The sequence below is a fragment of the Bufo gargarizans genome, chromosome 1 (genome assembly GCF_014858855.1).
Source record: "Bufo gargarizans isolate SCDJY-AF-19 chromosome 1, ASM1485885v1, whole genome shotgun sequence".
NCBI classification, from domain to species: Eukaryota; Metazoa; Chordata; class Amphibia; order Anura; family Bufonidae; genus Bufo; species Bufo gargarizans.
This window is the reverse complement of record NC_058080.1, coordinates 578,939,558-578,960,445: the sequence shown is the minus strand read 5'-3', so window position 1 is coordinate 578,960,445 and position 20,888 is coordinate 578,939,558.

Sequence of the window (20,888 nt, the reverse complement as noted above, 5' to 3'; positions counted from 1 at the left end):
CCTTTTTGGCTTCCCCATGGTCTCGGGGAGGTTGTTGGGCATTTGTAGCTGCTTGTAAGCGCAGATGAATCCTTGTTAACAGGGAATATGTTAGCTTTTTGATCACTCAGGTTCAGGAGCTTTCCTCTCATGCAGCCATCTCACTCGGCAGCCTAGCCACGCCCACCGTGCACTGCAAGTTTTATCCTCGGACCCCCCCCCTAGGCAAAATTTTTGGGTGCTCCCCTGACCTCAATGGATATGTTTAGCGTGTATGTTGGGAACATAGCCTTACTCTTATAATTCAGTGGAAGTACAAACATTAAATATACATTTAGAACATTTTAGTAGAAAGCAGAGAACTGTTTATAGTCCCAATTTTTATTATTTTTTTTATTTTTTTAGTTTTACGTTTTTCATTCAAAATGGGGAAGCAGACAAGGAGGTAATAAAGATACTATACATTTCACAGAAATGAATAATTTTACATTTGCTGACTTTACAGTTAAAGAGGTTTTCCAGAATTTGTATTCCGATAACCTATCCTCAGGATAGGCCATCAATATCAAATGGCAGGTCTCTAACACCCCAAACCCAGATGTTTTGCAGTAGCTGTGGAGCTGGAAATAGACTCTAGAACTACCCAGGGTGGGCCAGTCTATGGTGGCCTGTGCTGGTTCCTGCAGAGCTTCTCACATTTACTTGAATAGGAACAGCACTGCAATAAACTGCTCCATCCACTACACAAGGCTATTACCAGTACCAGAGCTACTCGGGAACAGCTGATCGTGTGGGGTGTTGGATCACAAACTAATGGCCTAGCCTGAGGATAGGCCATCAATATGAAAATCCTGGAAAACCCCTTTTAACTAGGTTGCTGGGCACCCGTAGCAAACAGAAGTGTTTCCTGAAGCAGCCACTGCAGAGGATATGTAATATTACATGGTGACCATTCACATGAATGGCGATCCTTGTAATAAAAGACTAGCTTGAAGCTGCCAGAACCACTGCTGCTCCTTCACAGCAACTCTATATTGGATCATCGAGGAGGTTCCTACAAGCGGACCCCACTCCCCTCTATGATATCCATATGTTCTAATAGGGTATATGTACATGGGTGGTCTTTATGAGACAGCCTCTTTAATAGTGATGGATGAACATCGGCTGGGACATTTAGCAAACTTTCGCAATCAAATGTTCGCAAACCGTGCTTTTGCAGCGTGCCCCATTGACTTTTAATGGCAGGCGAACCTGAAAAACCTTCAGGTCATATTTGCAGCCACCAAATACTTACTAGAAGTGTACAAATAGTCCCACAACATAGACAGTGACATATCAGAGGGGGGTCATTGGCAAAAATTCCCACAAAAAATATGTATTTTAATCAGGGGCCATTTTTATGCATCTTAAAGGGAAACTCTCAAAAATATGCCCTGCTGGAGCCTAGAAATGTTTTATTTTAGACCACAGGAGTACAGGCCCCAAAAATTAGGCATTCACCTGACAGAAAAGAACTTGTGATAATGTGGCTGGAGGTAAATTAGGCAGTCATTGGATAAAATTTTTACTGTAGGCCAGTTCAGGCCCCAAAAATTAGGCATTCACTTGACAGAAAAAAAAACTTGTGATGATGTGGCTAGAGGTACATTAGGCGGTCACTGGATACAAATTTTACTGTCTGCCAGTACAGGCCCCAAAATTAGGCATTCACCTGACAGAAAAGGTCTTATATGCCGCTGTATATACATAAGACAAGGACCATTCTTTGTTCCGTGTAGTGGCGGATATGTGTGGGCTGGCATGAGGAAATTAAATTACACGTGGTTGTCACAGGTGTTGAATTCCTCCAAGATCCATGCCTCATTCTCATTTTTAGAAATGTGAGGTAGTCCACACTGTCGTGAGCTATGCAAATGCACTTATCGGTCACGATCCCACCCTGCTGCGCCGAACCTCCTTTCGGACAGGACACTCGACGAGGGGCAAGCCAAGAGTTCTATGGCAAATTGTGCCAGCCATGGCCACAGGTCAAGCCTGCACACCCAGTAGTCCAGGGGTTTCTCGCTTCTCAGAGTGTCCACATCGGCCGTTAACCCGATGTAGTTGGACACTTGTCGGTCTACGCATTCCCTGAGGATGGATCCGGAGTGCGGCTGTTGATGGGTTGGTTAAAAGAATGATCTCCTATCTGAAGTGACCAACACATCTTCAAACTGCCCTCTTATTGCAGGTGCGGTAGAATTAGTACTCGCAGCTGTTTCGCTGTGGGTGGAAATTCCTCTGCCAGCGCCCGCAACAGAAGGATGCAGCATCTCTCGCAGCAAGGCCTGGAAATGCTGCATTCTGCCAGCCCTCTGTGATGCTGTTGATATGTCGGCCATTTTGTGTTTGTACCGGGGGTCTAAGTACGTTGCCACCCAGTACTGGTCCTTGCCCTTTATGCTTTTTATACGGGGGTCTTCAAACACTGGAGCATGAAAGCCCCCATTTGCACTAAATTGGAAGCGGTGGAGCGCCCTGGCTCCTGCTCATCTCCCAGGAGAATGTCATCTTTGGTCTCCTCCCCCCAGCCACGGACAACACCAGGTATCCCCGAAAAGTTTAAAGTCCCCCTCCAAGCCTGCTCTTCTTCTTCTCCTCTCCCCAGCCACCATCCTCCTCTGACTCCTCTTCAGACTTTTGCTGACTTGTCTCAGATGGAGTAGCCCCCCCTGGGAATTCATGCAGCTTTGCGACTTCCTCCTCTTCCAGCTCCTGCTCCTAGATGGCTTAATCAATGACGCAACGTAATGCACGCCCCAGAAAGAAGGCGTAAGGTACGATGTCACTGATGGCGCCCTGGCTGTGACTGACCAGTTTGGCGATCTCATCAAATGGCCACAGAAATCTGCGTGCATCGCTCATGAGCAGCCACTGGCGCGGTGAAAACAAACCAAGCTCCCCAGAACCTGTCCTGCCACAGAGTTCGTACAGGTAGTCGTTAACGGTTGGTTGCTGCTGGAGCAGCCTATCAAGCATATACAAGGTGGAGTTCCAGCACACAAATCAGACATCTGACGGGCAGGTGGTGTCGCCGCTGAACGTCAGCAAGGCCGTTTAAGGCCTCTTTCACACGGGCGTTGCGGTTTTGGGCCGGATGCGTTCAGGGAAAATGGTGCGATTTTGACACAAAAACAAGTCAGTTTTCACAGCGATTGCGTTCCATGTTTGCGTTTTTTCCGCGCGGGTGACATGCGGATTGGCTGCGTTTTTTCCGTGCGTTAAAAAAAACGCAACCATCCTTTTGAGTCACCTGTTCATTATCCAGACATATAAATACCCCAGCATGCTCTTCTTTTTGGGAAAGCTCCATTTTGTGTGGATAGAAGCTGTTGTGTGTTTGATTTTGTTCCTTAGCAGGATGTCTGCTTTCTCCGTATCATATACTGACCATGTGCTTTTGCACTGGCTGGTATCCCGTTGCTTTGGGGAGCAGAGAGAAAGTATTGAGGAGGAACCGCAGAGGAAGAGAATGTGGGTTCATCCGATTATGGCGCAGAGGGCTAGTAAAGGTCAGTTTGCCAGCCTGTATTCTGACCTTCGTGCGCACCCTGCAAAATTTTTTGCTTACTGCCGAATGTCCATTTCCACATTTGATCGGCTTTTGGCGGAGTTGAGGCCTGGGTTGACCTTCATGGACACCAACATGCGGTGTTGTGTTTCTGCAGAGGAACAGCTCATAATTACTCTCCGGTAGGTAAAATACTGTGTAGTTATAAAGACATAAAAGTAAATTATTGTGGATTTAGAGATGATGTTTTCAGTACGTGCCTCAGCCCCGGCAAAAACTAGTGCATGCACCACTTTTTGGGGGCGTACACAGATCACATACCCCTTCAAGTTCAATGGGTCTGGATCTGTCTGCGGCATGCGCACGGATGCTGCCATGCATTTAGGGCCGCAAATGTCCCCAATTCACATAACGGCCAGCACAAGTTCGAGTGCCTGAGCCCTAAAAGAGAGTATGGTTACAGTGTTTTAATACTTTTTTTTTTTTTTTTGTTTCCCTACTGATTTCTGGCCACGGGGAATTCTTTTTCCTCACTCCACTTCGAGTTTCGCATGGGGACCTCAACCATAGCTGGCATAATAAGGGGAACCTGTGCCACTATTTGGTTGCGTCTGAGAGCTGCCGTGCTGCCACAACCAACAAGGCAGCAGTGGCTAAATATTGCCCAGGGCTTCCTGGAGAGGGCACAATTTCCCAACTGTATTGGTGCCCTTGACGGGAAGCACATACGGGTGAAGAAGCCACCGAACTCAGGGTCCCGATTCTATAATTATAAGCAGTTTTTCTCTGTAGTTTTGTTGGCCTTGGTTGACACAAACTACAGGTTTATAATTGTAGATATCGGGGCCTATGGAAGTTCGGCAGATGCTCGCATCTTCCGGGCTTCCAGAATGAGTCGGTGGCTTCAGACCAACCAACTGGACATTCCCCAGCCAGCTCCTCTTCCTGGATCCTCTGGACCACCTGCACCCTTTGTCGTAGTTGGCGATGAGGGGTTTGCACTCTCTCCAAACCTCATGCGTCCTTTTCCTAGGCGAGGATTGGACGCGAAAAGGCAAACCTTCAATTATCGCCTAAGCCGTGGCCGAAGATATGTGGAGTGTGCCTTCGGGATCTTAGCCAGCAAATGGCGTATATTTCTTTCTGCCATCCAGATGGCCCCGCAAAATTTTAACACAGTCATTAAAGCATGTGTAGTCCTCCATAATTACATTCGGATATATGAGGCTACTCAGGATGAAGATACCCAAGCCTTTTCAGCACCAGACCATGGAGAGCCCTCTCAACTCGGAAGAGCTGGTTCAGCAGGACTGAGGGTGAGGGAATTATTTGCTGATTATTTTTCTTCTCCAGCTGGTTCTTTTCCTTTTACTTCCCAGCAATCTTCCCGTAGTGATACCTAAATTTATTTTGAATTTCACTCAAGATGACTATATAGAGTGGATACATCCTGGATGGATATTTTTTTTAGTTAGTTTGTTCATATTTTTGTAGTTAGGGACTCGCAAGACAATGAGGACCCTTGTCGTGGGTTGCGAGCTTACATATTTGGCAGACATCCGGGGGAGATTTATCAGAATGTGCAAAACATACCAATAGCTGATATTCTATTGATATTTCTCCACAATATGTTTATTATAAATGTCTGTGAAATATGGACTAATACCTCATTAATAGGAACCGAGCAATGTGATGTGTTATATTTGGGAAATCATCAATATAACGGTAATTGTGGTTAAGGGGAACAACAAATAAACAAACATGACCAAGTACACACACTATGGCTCAAATCTAGTGAAGAGTGAAAGGTGACCTTCAATCCAGGCGGGAGCCTCGCCATGACAGGTGACAGTATGAGCAAGTCCTCATGGTGTGCAAACTCATACGCTGGAACCTATTCCCTGCTCATACTGTCCCAAGGCCAAATATAGAGAGCAGGGGATGAAATATCCCTTACCATTCACCGTGAAAGGCCCTTCGTCTCCCTGAGACCGAGGCAAAACCCAACTTTGAAAATCAGGAGAACTTTTAGCTTCAGATGAGCGGGGCGCACAGGATACCCAAACAACCATCATTGGACTGGCGATAAGGTGAATATGCTGAGCTAAATACACCCTGAGAGGCGAAAGGAAAGTGGGCCTCTTCACAGACCCCAAGCACCATCTGTGTAGAGGTGTGATCCGCCCCACAACCACCAGAAAATAAACACCGAAAAACCTGTCAGATGCACTCACGTGTCTATAGTCCAGTGTTGGAAAAAGTGTGGCTCTACAGCTGTGGCTAAAATCCTGCTCCAACCATTACCTGCTGTAGGCTGAAAGCTGTAGGCAGTCTTGGCAGGCTGGGAGTTGGAGTTCTGCAACAGCTGAAGAGCCGCACTTTGCCCATCCCTGCTCATTGCTATCTGATATTCTCTGCGATGTCCCAGGAGACTATGTTTTTTTTCTCTAGTAGGAGTATTGTGGCTACTTTACTACATATTATTAATGTAATGTTAATATAAAAGTGTGTACATTGTAGTACATGATATTTTAATGACGGATATGTTTTTTTAAGATGTGGAATAAAGAACATATTTGGCCTTGTGTACTTGAAATAAAGGGTATAGTTATTTCAATACTGTAAAACGCATTCCAATACATCCATAGTGTACATTGTGTGTAATGTATGATAATAAAAAGTATCCCGAGGGAGATGTGGAATGAGTCTGTAAACAATAACGTTAAATAATAAAGTGTTCATTAAGAAAAAGCAGACAGGTAAATAATCAAAATAAACGTGTTTAATAAAGATTATCTGTTTCATCTTTATATTTTTTGCTGATAGGACCTTCAGTCCTGGCCAACATAACTAAATAAAATACACAAAAACAAATTATAACTGAACAAAACGTGTGGGCGAGGATGTGCCTGCCTCATACTGTGGGCCATGGTAAGTGGCACGTGAGGAGGGACCTGGCTGTGGCGCTGGCATACTCTGGGAAGATGAGGGGCCCGGTTGCCAGTAAGCGGCCTCTCCACTGTATGTAGGCCCATAATGCTGAGGTGGGGGGCCATAGTGTTGCCCTTGTGGAGGGTATTGGGATGGCTGTGGGTATATTTGCGGAGGTGGCCTTGGCACAGGCCCACTGGTGTTGCCATATAACCGCCAGTACTCACAGGCCCTAAAAAGATCCGAAGGATCATTAGGAGGAGTGGCTGCCTCCAGAGCAATACTAATTACAGATTGGATCTGAAAGTATCGTTCTGGAGGCAGATTTCGAAAGTGGGTGGCCAGACTCAGGTCAAAAGTGTCCTCATGGCGAGCACGATTGAGGTACTCAAGCACCTGCAGGTTGACAGAGGTGTCCACAGGCTGGGCTGGTCTCTTTCGGTGTGTGTGGCCTGCCAATGCTGCCTCAACTTCCACAGGAGGGGGAGCAGTCACTTGTGATGCACTGGATGTTCTCCCTTCTTCCACATCAGTAGGAGGTTGCGAGGATGGCCCTTCTGCCTCACAGGCACTGGAGCGCTGCTCCAAAGGCTCCTCCACGTCCTCCTCAAGGTTGTCCTCCGTTCTATAAAAAAAGGTGGAAAAACATTAGTGAACAGTTATCAAACGGGTGTCATGTGTTTCTCGGACATTCCTCCGTTAATTTATCCAAAATCCAAAAATAACAAAATAAAAGAATGATACTGGTTGCTATTGCCAACTTAAGGCCAGCTATACTTGACACAAGTTTGAAAGAATCCATACCATTATATGAAAAATACATTTAGCACTTTGGGATCCAATCTGCCCAAAAAATATATAGGCGCATACACATGACAGACGGGATATTATTACAAATATTTCATATACACCAAGCCCACATCAAAATTGCATTGAAGGCTCAAATATAGTTAGCTTTTATATACGTAACATCATATTATTCACATTACTATAACATCATTTGTAGATTATAAAAATATTACTTACGGACGCAAATCCATTATGGCACGCAGGAACATAAGCTGCTCCTTATACATACATGGCCTCTTCAGTGACAGGCCAGACCCACTGCGGCTATGTACCATTTCCTTTCGGAACTGATCTCTGCAGCTCCGCCATCGGTTTTTCACCTCGTCAACTAAAATGTGAAAATATAAGAAAAAAAATATTAACATTCTCTGTACTGTTTGACATGTACTAGGCCACATACTACAGGATACGACATGTACTAGGCCACATACTACAGGATACGACATGTACTAGGACACATACTACAGGATACGACATGTACTAGGCCACATACTACAGGATACGACATGTACTAGGCCACATACTACAGGATACGACATGTACTAGGACACATACTACAGGATACGACATGTACTAGGACACATACTACAGGATACGACATGTACTAGGCCACATACTACAGGATACGACATGTACTAGGACACATACTACAGGATACGACATGTACTAGGCCACATACTACAGGATACGACATGTACTAGGCCACATACTACAGGATACGACATGTACTAGGACACATACTACAGGATACGACATGTACTAGGCCACATACTACAGGATACGACATGTACTAGGACACATACTACAGGATACGACATTAGATTACAATTTGAACTTACCTAAAGCATGACGATTCTTTTCCGACGTCTTGCCCCACACATTTGAAAAAAGCTCCTGTGTAACCTCCTGCCAGGCAGCATCCTTTTTGTAGCGGTCGTGGTACTCCGCGGAACGTGTGTCCCAAATGCAGGGCCTATCCTGCACCAGGATAATCATTCTCTCCACATCAAGTGGTCTGGGGATTTTAGGCATGGTAGCCAAAATAGAACGGCAGGGGCTGGGACAAATGTTTGGATCTGCTCCAGACTTTAAAAAACGCTCAGATCAGCAGTCAGCTAACTTCCTGGGTCATGTGACAGCCCAGCTGCTAAGTCACATCCTTTTATAAATTGAAACGCAACGCAACGCATTAAATCCGCATGCACTGCGTGTTTCACGCAGTCCCATTCACTTCTATGGGGCCTGCATTGCGTGAAAAACGCAGAATATAGAACATGCTGCGATTGTCATGCAACGCAGAACTGATGCGTGAAAAACAACGCTCATGTACACAGACCCATTGAAATGAATGGGTCAGGATTCAGTGCGGGTGCATCGCGTTCACGTCACGCATTGCACCCGCGCGGAAAACTCGCTTGTGTGAAAGGGGCCTAAGATCTTCTAAAATGGCCAGAGATTTTCCTGGCCTGCTGCAAGACGTCCTGGACCCCGGGGTATTTGGCAATGAATCGCTGCACGACTAAGTTCAGGACGTATGCCATGCACGGGACACGTGTGTCATTTTGCCCTGTTTCAGCACGTTCAAAAGATTGGCACCGTTGTCGCACACCACTTTTCCAACTGTCAAATTGAGCAGGGTTAGCCACTGATCGGCCTGTGACCGCAGAGCTGAAAGGAGTGCAGGACCGGTGTGGCTCTTGGCTTCGAGGCACAACAGCACAGCATGGCAACGTCTCACCTGGCACGTCGAATAGGTTCTGGGGGGCGCAGCGGAAGAGGCAGTAGCAGTGGAAAAGGAGGAGTCAGCCGAGAAGGAGACAGAGGATGGAATAGGAGGGAGGAGGAGAAGAAGAGGTAGGCCTGCATGCAATCTGTGGCGGTAACACCAAATCCACACGGGAGCCACGGGTTACATGCTTGACGGCCGTTAGAGGGTTCACCCAGTATGCAGTAAAAGTGATGTACCTTCCCTGCTTGTGTTTGCTAGACCATGTGTCTGTGGTCAGATGTATCTTGGCACCGACACTGTGTGCCAGAGATATATTAACTTGCCGCTGAACGTGGCCATATAGCTCTGGGAAGCCCTTCTGGGAGAAATATTTCCTTCCGGGGACCTTCCATTGCGGTGTGCCAATGGCCACAAATTTTCTAAAGGACTCCTAGTCCACCAGTTTATATGGCAGTAGTTGGCGGGCTAGCAGTTCTGACAAGCTAGCGGTCAGCTATTGGACAAGAGGGTTATCCGGCGTCATCAACTTTTTACGCTCAAACATTTGGGCCAAGGAAGCCTGCCTTCTGCCAGATGAACGCGATGACGGCACAGTGGAAGGTGGAGTGGAGGACAAATTGGGGGGGAGGAGAAGAGGCAGGACGTGGAGCACCGGGAGTGTGGCTTTGTGGGTTCTGACGGCGTTGCTCCCACTGGGCTCAGTGATGGGAGGCCAGATGCCTTCTTAAGGCAGTCGTCTCTAGGTGAGTGTTGGGCTTACCTCGACTTATGTATTCACAGCACAGGCTGAAGATGGCAACACTATTGTCAGCAGCTGAAATGTTAAAAAAAAGCCCACACTGCGGAGCCATGAGCTCTGCCTGCTTCTCCTCCCTCTCTGCTGCTATGTCTCTACCTCTTAACTCCCCTCCTCTTCATCTCTTGTGGGCACCCACGTGACATCCATCAACACGTCATCATCGTCACCTTCACCACCCCTGACATTTGAGATCTCAGAGTAGGCAGTGATAGCGGGGGACCTCCTTCCTTGGGCTAATCTGGGTATTGTCATCAGACCGCTGGGTGGCGGTTGTTGCTACCTCCTCATCCGATGTCAAGAATGGCTACGCATCAGTAAGGTCTGGGAATGGATGGGAAAATAATTCCTCTGACTCGAGTGGAGGGGCTATGGTGGTGGTGGTGTCTTTGAGGGAGTGTGAGGAGGGTGCAGAAGCGGAAGGCTGAATGAGCCACTCAACCAACTCTGGTGCATCCTTTTAAGTAATTGCACGTGCCTTCTCCAACTTCCCACTTAGGCTCCGGCCTGGTGCACCTGCCCAACCACTACCACCCCTGCGGAACGGCCTGCCTCTCCCTCTGCCTGTCATTTTCTAAATGACCTTGTGCCTAAGTCCCTAGAGAAGAGCAGTATTTGTGGAAGCAGGTATATCGCAGGCCTCAATCAATATTTTGTGGAAGCAAGGATATCAAACCCCTTAATCAGTATTTTGTGGAAGCAGGTACAAACCGGATTCCAAAAAAGTTGGGACACTAAACAAATTGTGAATAAAAACTGAATGCAATGATGTGGAGATGGCAAATGTCAATATTTTATTTGCAATAGAACGTAGATGACAGATCAAACGTTTAATCCGAGTAAATGTATTAAAGGAAAAATACGTTGATTCAAATTTTCACGGTGTCAACAAATCCCCAAAAAGTTGGGACAAGTAGCAATAAGAGGCTGGAAAAAGTAAATTTGAGCATAACCAAGAGCTGGAAGACCAATTAACACTAATTAGGTCAATTGGCAACATGATTGGGTATAAAAAGAGCTTCTCAGAGTGGCAGTGTCTCTCAGAAGCCAAGATGGGTAGAGGATCACCAATTCCCACAATGTTGCGCAGAAAGATAGTGGAGCAATATCAGAAAGGTGTTACCCAGTGAAAAATTGCAAAGACTTTGCATCTATCATCATCAACTGTGCATAACATCATCCGAAGATTCAGAGAATCTTGAACAATCTCTGTGCGTAAGGGTCAAGGCCGTAAAACCATACTGGATGCCCGTGATCTCCGGGCCCTTAAACGACACTGCACCACAAACAGGAATGCTACTGTAAAGGAAATCACAGAATGGGCTCAGGAATACTTCCAGAAACCATTGTCAGTGAACACAATCCACCGTGCCATCCGCCGTTGCCAGCTGAAACTCTACAGTGCAAAGAAAAAGCCATTTCTAAGGAAGATCCACAAGCTCAGGCGTTTTCACTGGGCCAGGGATCATTTAAAATGGAGTGTGGCAAAATGGAAGACTGTTCTGTGGTCAGACGAGTCACGATTCAAAGTTCTTTTTGGAAATCTGGGATGCCATGTCATCCGGACCAAAGAGGACAAGGACAACCTAAGTTGTTATCAACGCTCAGTTCAGAAGCCTGCATCTCTGATGGTATGGGGTTGCATGAGTGCGTGTGGCATGGGCAGCTTGCATGTCTGGAAAGGCACCATCAATGCAGAAAGGTATATATTCAGGTTCTAGAACAACATATGCTCCCATCCAGACGTCATCTCTTTCAGGGAAGACCCTGAATTATTCAACAAGATAATGCCAGACCACATTCTGCATCAATCACAACATCATGGCTGCGTAGAAGAAGGATCCGGGTACTGAAATGGCCAGTCTGCAGTCCAGATCTTTCACCTATAGAGAACATTTAACGCATCATAAAGAGGAAGGTGCAACAAAAAAGGCCCAAGACGATTGAACAGTTAGAGGCCTGTATTGGACAAGAATGGGAGAGCATTCCTATTTCTAAACTTGAGAAACTTGTCTCCTCGGTCCCCAGACGTCTGTTGAGTGTTGTAAGAAGAAGAGGAGATGTCACACAGTGGTGAAAATGGCCTTGTCCCAACTTTTTGGGGATTTGTTGACACCATGAAATTCTGATTCAACATATTTTTCCCTTAAAATGGTACATTTTCTCAGTTTAAACTTTTGTTCCGTGATTTATGTTCTATTCTGAATAAAATATTAGAAGTTGGCACCTCCACATCATTGCATTCAGGTTTTATTCACGATTTGTATAGTGTTCCAACTTTTTGGGAATCCGGTTTGTATATTAATCCCCTTAATCAGTATTTTGTGGAAGCAGGTATATCAATCCCCTTAATCAGTATGTTGTGGAAGCAGGTATATTGCAGGCCTTAATCAATATTTGGGGAAGCAGGTATATTGCAGGCCTCAATCAATATTTGGGGAAACAGGTATATTGCAGCCCTTAAATCAGTTTTTTTTTTGGGCAACAGGTATATCACACCCATTGCAAATAGTTGTTCCAATAGCACTTGTTCCTCTATGTAGCTGCGGTATCGCAGCAGAACCACACACAACTGCTGCACAATACAAATTCACTATATACTTTTTATGTTAGAAAGTATATTATAGGTATATCACACCCCTCAATCAGTTTTTTGTGGGGGCAACAGGTATATCACACCCATTGCAATTTGTTGTTCCAATAGCGTTTGTCCCTCTGTATAGCTGCGGTATCGCAGCAGAAGCGCTGTCGGGTTGTAATAATTCAATTAAGGTCATAAAAATAATTAACCATAAAAAAATAAAATTTGTCATAAATTCTTAAAATCATGACCTGGTGAATTGTAGACAACCTAATTGATACAATTCACATCTGAGTCCGACTATTTCCTCAGATAAATAAGTTCTTTTTGACGTGAGATGACGTTAATGATAAAACATGTAGTTCTGCATTATACAATAATACACAGGTATTATAAAAATATGCAGATTTATTGATTACAAGGTTATAAACATATATAAGTAAATAAACACAATGATACATGCAAATGAATATATATAGCATTAATATAAAGCATTACAAGCTTAATAATACATGTGAGTGGAAATAACTTGTCACATTATAACCAAGCTATTATTAGGTTAGGATATCAAATATAAACATAAGTTATATACATTACTTTTGTTCAGAGGAAACCTCATGATATCAGGATGGGCATGTCTAATCCTAGACATCAATATGGAATGCTAAATACATTCCGCCCCCCTCTAACCAACTACACATCACATGACTTCAGGCATGGGCAAATCCATTCAAGGATATAACTTAGAAGAAATAACTGTATCCTTCCGCCCCATCCTGGACTATTTTCACGCATATAACTTTGGTAAGACCATTAAGACAAATAAAAGGGATATAGGATCTTTGCTAGACCATATCTTAAATGGGAAGGACTTGAAATAAGTATTTCCTGTGGGAATCCATCACTTAGCTTGGCGAAGAATGTTCTATTAATATATATATATCTAAGCAATTATTTAATGCTTTGCTAGATTATGAGTCTTGATTCTTCTGCAGGTAGAATGAAGTCTCACAATATCCTAAGACTACATCTCAATATGGAGATGATCAATTAATTAATTTATTTATTTATTTATTCGCCAATCTAGATGGTATCATTTCACCCACACTATCAAATTAGTCTTAATAAAATGAAATATCATTTTCTGTGTCTTACCAAGTCCTAGTAGAAATCTCACTTCTGCTCCTAGGAAAGCTGGGTGGTCCATCATAGCGCATCTCACCATGGCTTTCATCCTGATAGACACCTCTAGAGAGCTCAACTTGTCTCCTTTCTCCTCTCCTCTTTCTTGTGTGTCTGTTTGTGTCCCCCCCCCCCCCTGTGTATGGTTTATGATCACAAACTTATCAGTTAGACACACCTTCCTAGTTTGGAACTTTCCAATCATTGTCGGATGGGTGTGACTAAGAAATTACATCATAACCTTACCCAGAATGCACTTTTGCTACTGTTGTAATGTCACCTACTCATACCTAGGTGGCACTGCTGTGTAAGCTATTTGCATCATAGTATAAAGGGTTAACTTATGTAAGTCTGAATAAATGTATTCTATACATTTTGACCTTAAAAGCTTTAATTCAAGGCTATAGGGATTAATTCTGACACTTGTGGCAATTAGAGACAGACCTCTAGGCGTCTCTCTGAATGTTTCTCACACTGTTTATTTATGCATCATAAATAACTTCAATGGCTTTGTTTTCTCAGAGATATCAGTACCTCCTCTTGTCACACCAAAAGATGTGATTCATGGTTACAAAACACACATCTTCACAGACACTCTTTTAGAGACAAAGATTCTCCTAATGAGACATAGGATATAAAATACTGGATCCATGTCTTCATAACATATAACAGTATAATATAATATATATTATATGTTCTACTGATTGTCTTATGCTAAGGACTAAGGCTCATTAAATGAATACATACATATTATATATTTTGCTTCATTAAAAAATACCTAATTGTATAAGTAATTATCACCAGCTGCATAGAGCTTATCTTTATCTCCCGTCATAAATTTAAAAGTAGACAAGGAGGATTCTTCTCAGACTGGTACACTCATGAGAAGAATAACACTAAAGAGCAGAAACATTGGTATGACCTTACCTTGGCCTACTCAAGGCATACAAAATTGTAACTATAGTCGAGCATGGCTCTTAAAGGTAATAATCATTCATCTTGACTAAAATAATTGGATATCAATGCATTACCTATGAAAATGCACAACAGCGCAAACAACTGCTGCACAATACAAATGCACTTTAATATACTTTCAATGTTACAATGAATGTATGTAAAATAAGTATATCACATCTATCAATAGCACACCTATACCAGTCCTGAAAAGGACTTTTGTGGTCCTATTAGCTAGCGTTTGGTGTCCCTAACAGCCTGTCCCTGCTCCACAAAGCAACCTCTCCCTACACTGGCAAAATACAGAATGTAAAATGGCTGGCAGATTGAGTTCTGTGATAGGGTGGGGGTGTGTCCATGTGCTGAAACGTCTCAATTGGTTGTCCTGTCCCACCTGATGGATGTGTCATGGGTCAAAGTTCGGCACAACGCAAAAGAATATGGCTCCGGTGGACATTGCCATGTGTTCGCATGTTCAGCAATCGCGAAAGCACAAAGTTCGCCATGAAACGACCACCGGGCGAACCGCAAGGCCATCTCTACTCTTTAATACTAATCAAAGCTGGAGCTAACATTTCCACTAATGTTATATCAAATATTGGAGGTGAATTTACAGAGGTTATGCCGTAATGATGTAAAAATTAAATTCGTCCTGATTCCTTTATAACGGTTCCATAGATCTCCATATTCACTGTTCCAATTGTTCAGCTAGCTTTATTTCAGCCTGGCATCTTGGGGGGTGTCCTTTCTGCTGCAGCTCTCTCCATGTAACTGCCACATCTTCTAATAGAACATATGGCTGGTAGCAGTTGAATATTGTTTAAACTGAGCATGTGCGACCACATCAGTAAGACTAGCAAAAAATTGGAAAAAGAACAAACAGCAGGTGGTGCTATAGAGATACATTTTATAGAATAGCTCACTGGCTATACAAAATTTTAATTACATGCAATTACAAAAGTATAGTTTTTGTAATGTAATTTTCTGTTTTGCTGTCATGGTCCTTTTTGCAAAAGTAACAATAGGATGTACAGCCATGTTGTTTTGAATTTGCACAAATTACATTTACCACCTATCCACAGGTTAGGTGATATCTATGTCTGATCGTTGTAGGCCACACCACTAGGATCCTCACCAATAATAGGGTCCTGAGTCCCCTGATGCTCCCTACTGCACGATGGAGAGCTTTGAATGGAGGGGTGGTCGAGCATGAGCATGCTCCATTCAAAGACTGTGGGGCTGATAAAGACAGCTGAATACTGTGCTTAGCTATCTCCATCAGTACCTTAGGTAATAAATAAAGTGTCAGGGAGCATGCTTAATTCACACTCTTCACTGCCGGATCCCCCAACAGTCGGACGGTCATTATCCTGTGGATAGGTGATAAATATAATTTGTTGTAAAAGCCCTAGCCACCTAACCTAACCACCACTTAACTGTTTTGCCCGAGTCCACCTCGGGCAGTGGGAAAAGTAGCTAACTGGACGGGAAGGGCTGCTTTAGATGCTGCTATCTCCTGAATAGTAGCAGCTAGAAACATGCAACTGGTCTTCTTTGAAAGCTGACATTCCAGGCTTCCATACAAGACCAAAATGACAGCTAAAGTCCAAGCAACAGAGGATAAATTACTGTTAGAATTCGAGTTCAGGAGACTAACTTAGACTAACTTAGAGATCTTCCACTGTAGCAGAACTTCAGCTGTGTTTCTGGTGGATACTCAGACGCTGTGTTTCAAAACGGGTAAGGAATTTGTTAGACAGGTTATCACTATTGTCTGATTGCAATTGAGCATAGGTGATTAAGGTGTTAAATTTTTTGTTGGGGGAGGAGCTTTTGTGGGAGTGTGTGTATATATAGCCACATAGTATTAGCTTGCCTAATTATAGCTTGCTGATTTTCCAAGTGCTGATTTTTATAAGTGCATTGGAGATACTCAGGAGGTAATCTGGAGGTGGATAGAACCTAAAAAAGTTAGATTTGTTTGTTTAAAATCTTTCCCCTCTTTAAAATGGCAGACCTGGTTCTGTGCAGGAATTGTTGTGCTTTTATTTCAGGTTTCACTCTTCAGAGGTTTGGATGCTGTCTGATCTGTAGACAGCTCTCCATAATGCAGCAGAAAATTGCATTTTTGAAATCTGAGATTTGTAAATTAACCGTATAACAAACTCAGACTGAGAATGTTGCAACGCCACTGCCACAGAGGCCCCCTAGAAATGGAAGATGGGTTACAGCAGGTTCAAGTAGACTGAGAGTTATTGATAGAAGACATGTCCCACAGTCTGTGGCTCTCCATAATTCATTTACAGCACTTTCAGAGTGCAAGAGCAACATGGAGGATGGCTCAAGCACAGTGGGTGAGAAACAATCATCTCCCATGCCTAAAGTATGCAAGACTGCAGCCAAAGACAAAAAGGAGAAGGTGAGGACTGATAGTAAGCAGCTGTTGGTGGGCGATTCCATCATAAGAGGTGTGAAGTTTGAGGAAAATGGTGTTGTGAGATGTCTCCCTGGTGCTACCACTAGCAGGGATAGACGACGGAGCTTTAATATTGTTAGGCAAGCAAAGCAGGAAAGGGAGGTGGATGTCATTGTCCATCTTGGGACAAATGATCTGGCTTGCAATGAGGTTTCAAAGGTGAAGGACGCTTTTCACACGCTTGGAAATGATATACGAGAGGTTGCATCAACTGTTTCATTCTCTGCAGTTTTGCCTGTGCATAACCTTCAGCATGACAGGAAGATGCGCATTAAGGAATTCAATGTATGGCTTGGTGAATGATGTCTGAACCAAGGGTTTGGCTTTGTGTCTCATGTTAGCTCTCGTTGGAATGGAAAAGAACTGTACAAGAAAGATGGTTTGCATCTTTCTCTCAAGGGAACGAATGTCCTCAGTGAACAGTTCAAAGTATTTTCTAAGGAACATTTAAACTAGAAAAGGGGGGCAAAAGAGTGATAATCCAGCAGTCCTTCTGCCCCCCGGAACAATGCCAGAAGATGCCAAGAGCACATAGGTTAAGAAATGACAAGCTCAGAGTCTTGTCTACAAATGCTCGCAGTTTAGGGAATAAGATCAATTAACTTGAGTCTATAATGGCATCTGAGAATATAGATTTAGTGGCTGTTACTGAGACATGGTTCAATGAGAGTAATGACTGGGATATAACAATAGCAGGGTTCTCTGTATATAGGAAAGACAGAGAAGATAAGAAAGGGGGAGGGGTGGCCCAGTATGTGAAAGATAGCATAAAATCTAATTTAATACAAGTTAACAAGACCAATTTAGAGTCTGTTTGGGTTACGTTGCTGCTTGGTAATCCTAAGGTAACTCGTGTAGGTGTGATATATAGACCACCTAGCCAAGTCAAAGAATTAGATGATCTACTAGTTGAGGAAATATCTAAAATGACATTGAAAGGGGAAGTTATCATTATGGGAGACTTTAATCTTCCTGATGTAAACTGGAAAACCAAAATAGCTAGTTCTGCCAGGAGTACAGATATTCTAAGTGGCCAAAATCATTAAAAACAAAAAGATAGCATTTAGTAATTATAAAAAAAAAAAAAACGAGGATGACAGGCAAATTTATAAGATTAGGCAGAGAGAGGCCAAGCAAGTTATTAGAGCTTCTAAAGCACAGGCAGAAGAGAAATTAGCTCAGTCAGTGAGAAAAGGCGATAAGACATTCTTTAGATATATAAATGAAAAAAGGAAACTAAAACAAGGAATTACCAAATTACAAACAAAAGAAGAAAGGTATATGGAAGAAGCTAAAGAACTAGCTGACTGCCTCAATGAATACTTCTGTTCAGTTTTTACTAAGGAAAATAAAGGAAAAGGACCTCAGTTAGGAAGGAAGACTAATGAATCTGTTGATGCATGTGTCTTTACAAAGGAAGAGGTTCTAAGTCAGCTGTCTAAAATTAATACAAATAAGTCACAGGGGCCTGATGGGATACACCCAAAGCTATTAAAAGAGCTCAGCGGTGAACTAGCAAAACCATTAACAGATTTATTTAACCAATCACTGGCAACACTAGTCGTCCCAGAAGATTGGAAATTAGCAAATGTTGTGCCCATTCACAAGAAAGGTAGTAGGTAGGAATCGGGCAACTATAGGCCAGTAAGCCTGACATCAATAGTGGGGAAATTAATGGAAACCATACTTAAGGAGAGGATTGTGGAACATCTAAAATCCCATGGATTGAAATATGAAAAACAGCATGGGTTTACTTAAGGGAGATCATGTCAAACTAAGCTTATAGATTTTTTTGATTGGGTGACTAAAATAATAGATGGCAGAGGTGCAGTAGACATCTCTTATCTAGACTTTAGTAAGGCTTTTGATACTGTCCCACATAGAAAGCTTATCAATAAATTGCAGTCTTTGTGCTTGGTTGGACTCCCATATTGTTGAATGGATTAGGCAGTAGCTAAGGGACAGACAACAGAGGGTTGTAGTCAATGGAGTATATTCAGACCATGGTCTTGTTACCAGTGGGGTACCTCAGGGATCTGTTCTGGGACCCAGTTTGTTTAATATCTTTATCAGCGAAATTGCAGAAGGCCTCGATGGTAAGTTGTGTCTTTTTGCTGATGACACAATGATTTGTAACAGGGTTGATGTTCCTGGAGGGATACACCAAATGGAAAAGGATTTAGGAAAACTAGAGGAATGGTCAAAAATCTGGCAACTAAAATTTAATGTTGATAAGTGCAAGATAATGCACCTGGAGCATAAAAACCCAAGAGCAGAATATAAAATCAGCAATACAGTCCTAACCTCAGTATCTGAGGAAAGGGATTTAGGGGTCATTATTTCAGAAGACTTAAAGGTAGGCAGACAATGTCATAGAGCAGCAGGAAATGCTAGCAGAATGTTTGGGTGTATAGGGAGAGGCATTACCAGTAGAAAGAGGGAGGCGCTCATGCGATCTACAGAGCACTAGTGAGACCTCATTTGGAGTATTGTGCGCAGTACTGGAGACCATATCTCCAGAAGGATATTGATACTATGGAGAGAGTTCAGAGAAGAGCTACTAAACTAGTACATGGATTGCAGGATAAAACTTACCAGGAAAGATTAAAGGACCTTAACATGTATAGCTTGGAAGAAAGACAAGACAGAGGGGATATGATAGAAACTTTTAAATACATAAAGGGAATCAACAAGGTAAAGAAGGAGAGAATATTTAAAAGAAGATAAACTGCTACAAGACGACATAGTTTTAAAGGCAATGGTTTAAAAGTAATATCAGGAAGTATTACTTTACTGAGAGTGTAGTGGATGCATGGAATAGCCTTCCTGCAGAAGTGGTAACTGCAAATACAGTGAAGGAGTTTAAGCATGCATGGGATAGGCATAAGGTTATCCTTCATATAAGATAGGGCCAAGGGCTATTCATAGTATTCAGTATATTGGGCAGACCAGATGGGCCAAATGGTTCTTATCTGCCGACACATTCTATGTTGGGAATAATCGCGGGTAAAACCTGTTTTTACTTTCACTTTCAGCTGCATTCACAGCATCCCAATTTCCATCAGTGATATTTTCCCCTGTACTGAACATATTGTATAACGGAAACTGGACGGATGCGCTTTGCAGCCCATAGACTTCTATTATGACGGAATGTATAACGTAATGCCTCTAAAGGCATTCCATCATAGAATTGCGTTCGGTAACGGAATCCATAACGCAATTCACCTTTTACCAGTAAATGAAGCGTGAACGAATTTAAAAATTCTCTCATCTCTAAAGCAGATAACTGCAGTAAAGTGATCTATACAGACCAAGAAGTGGCGCATATTATTAGGCTTAGTGACCAGTGTGAAAACTGCAGGATTTTAGTTTTTTTGTTTAAATATACATATTGACATGTAAAATTTAAAATAACATCATCAAAAATTATATTAACCACTTCAGCCCCCCTAGCTTAAACCCCCTTAATTACCAGACCATTTTTTACAATTCTGCACTACAATACTTTCACGTTTTTTTGCTCGGTCATACAACTTACCACCCAAATGAATTTTACCTCCTTTTCTTCTCGCTAATAGAGCTTTCATTTGCTGCTGACATTTTAACTTTTTTTGATATTAATCAAAATTGACCTAAATTTTTGCAAAAAAATGACATTTTTCACTTTCATTTTTCTCTAAATTTATTGTTCTACATGTCTTTGATAAAAAAAAAAATGCAATAAGTGTATATTAATTGGTTTGGGTAAAAGTTATAGCGTTTATAAACTATGGTGCAAAAAAATTAATTTACGCACTTTTGACTTTCTGAGCACCTGTCATGTCTCCTGAGGTTCTACAATGCCCAGACAGTAGAAACACC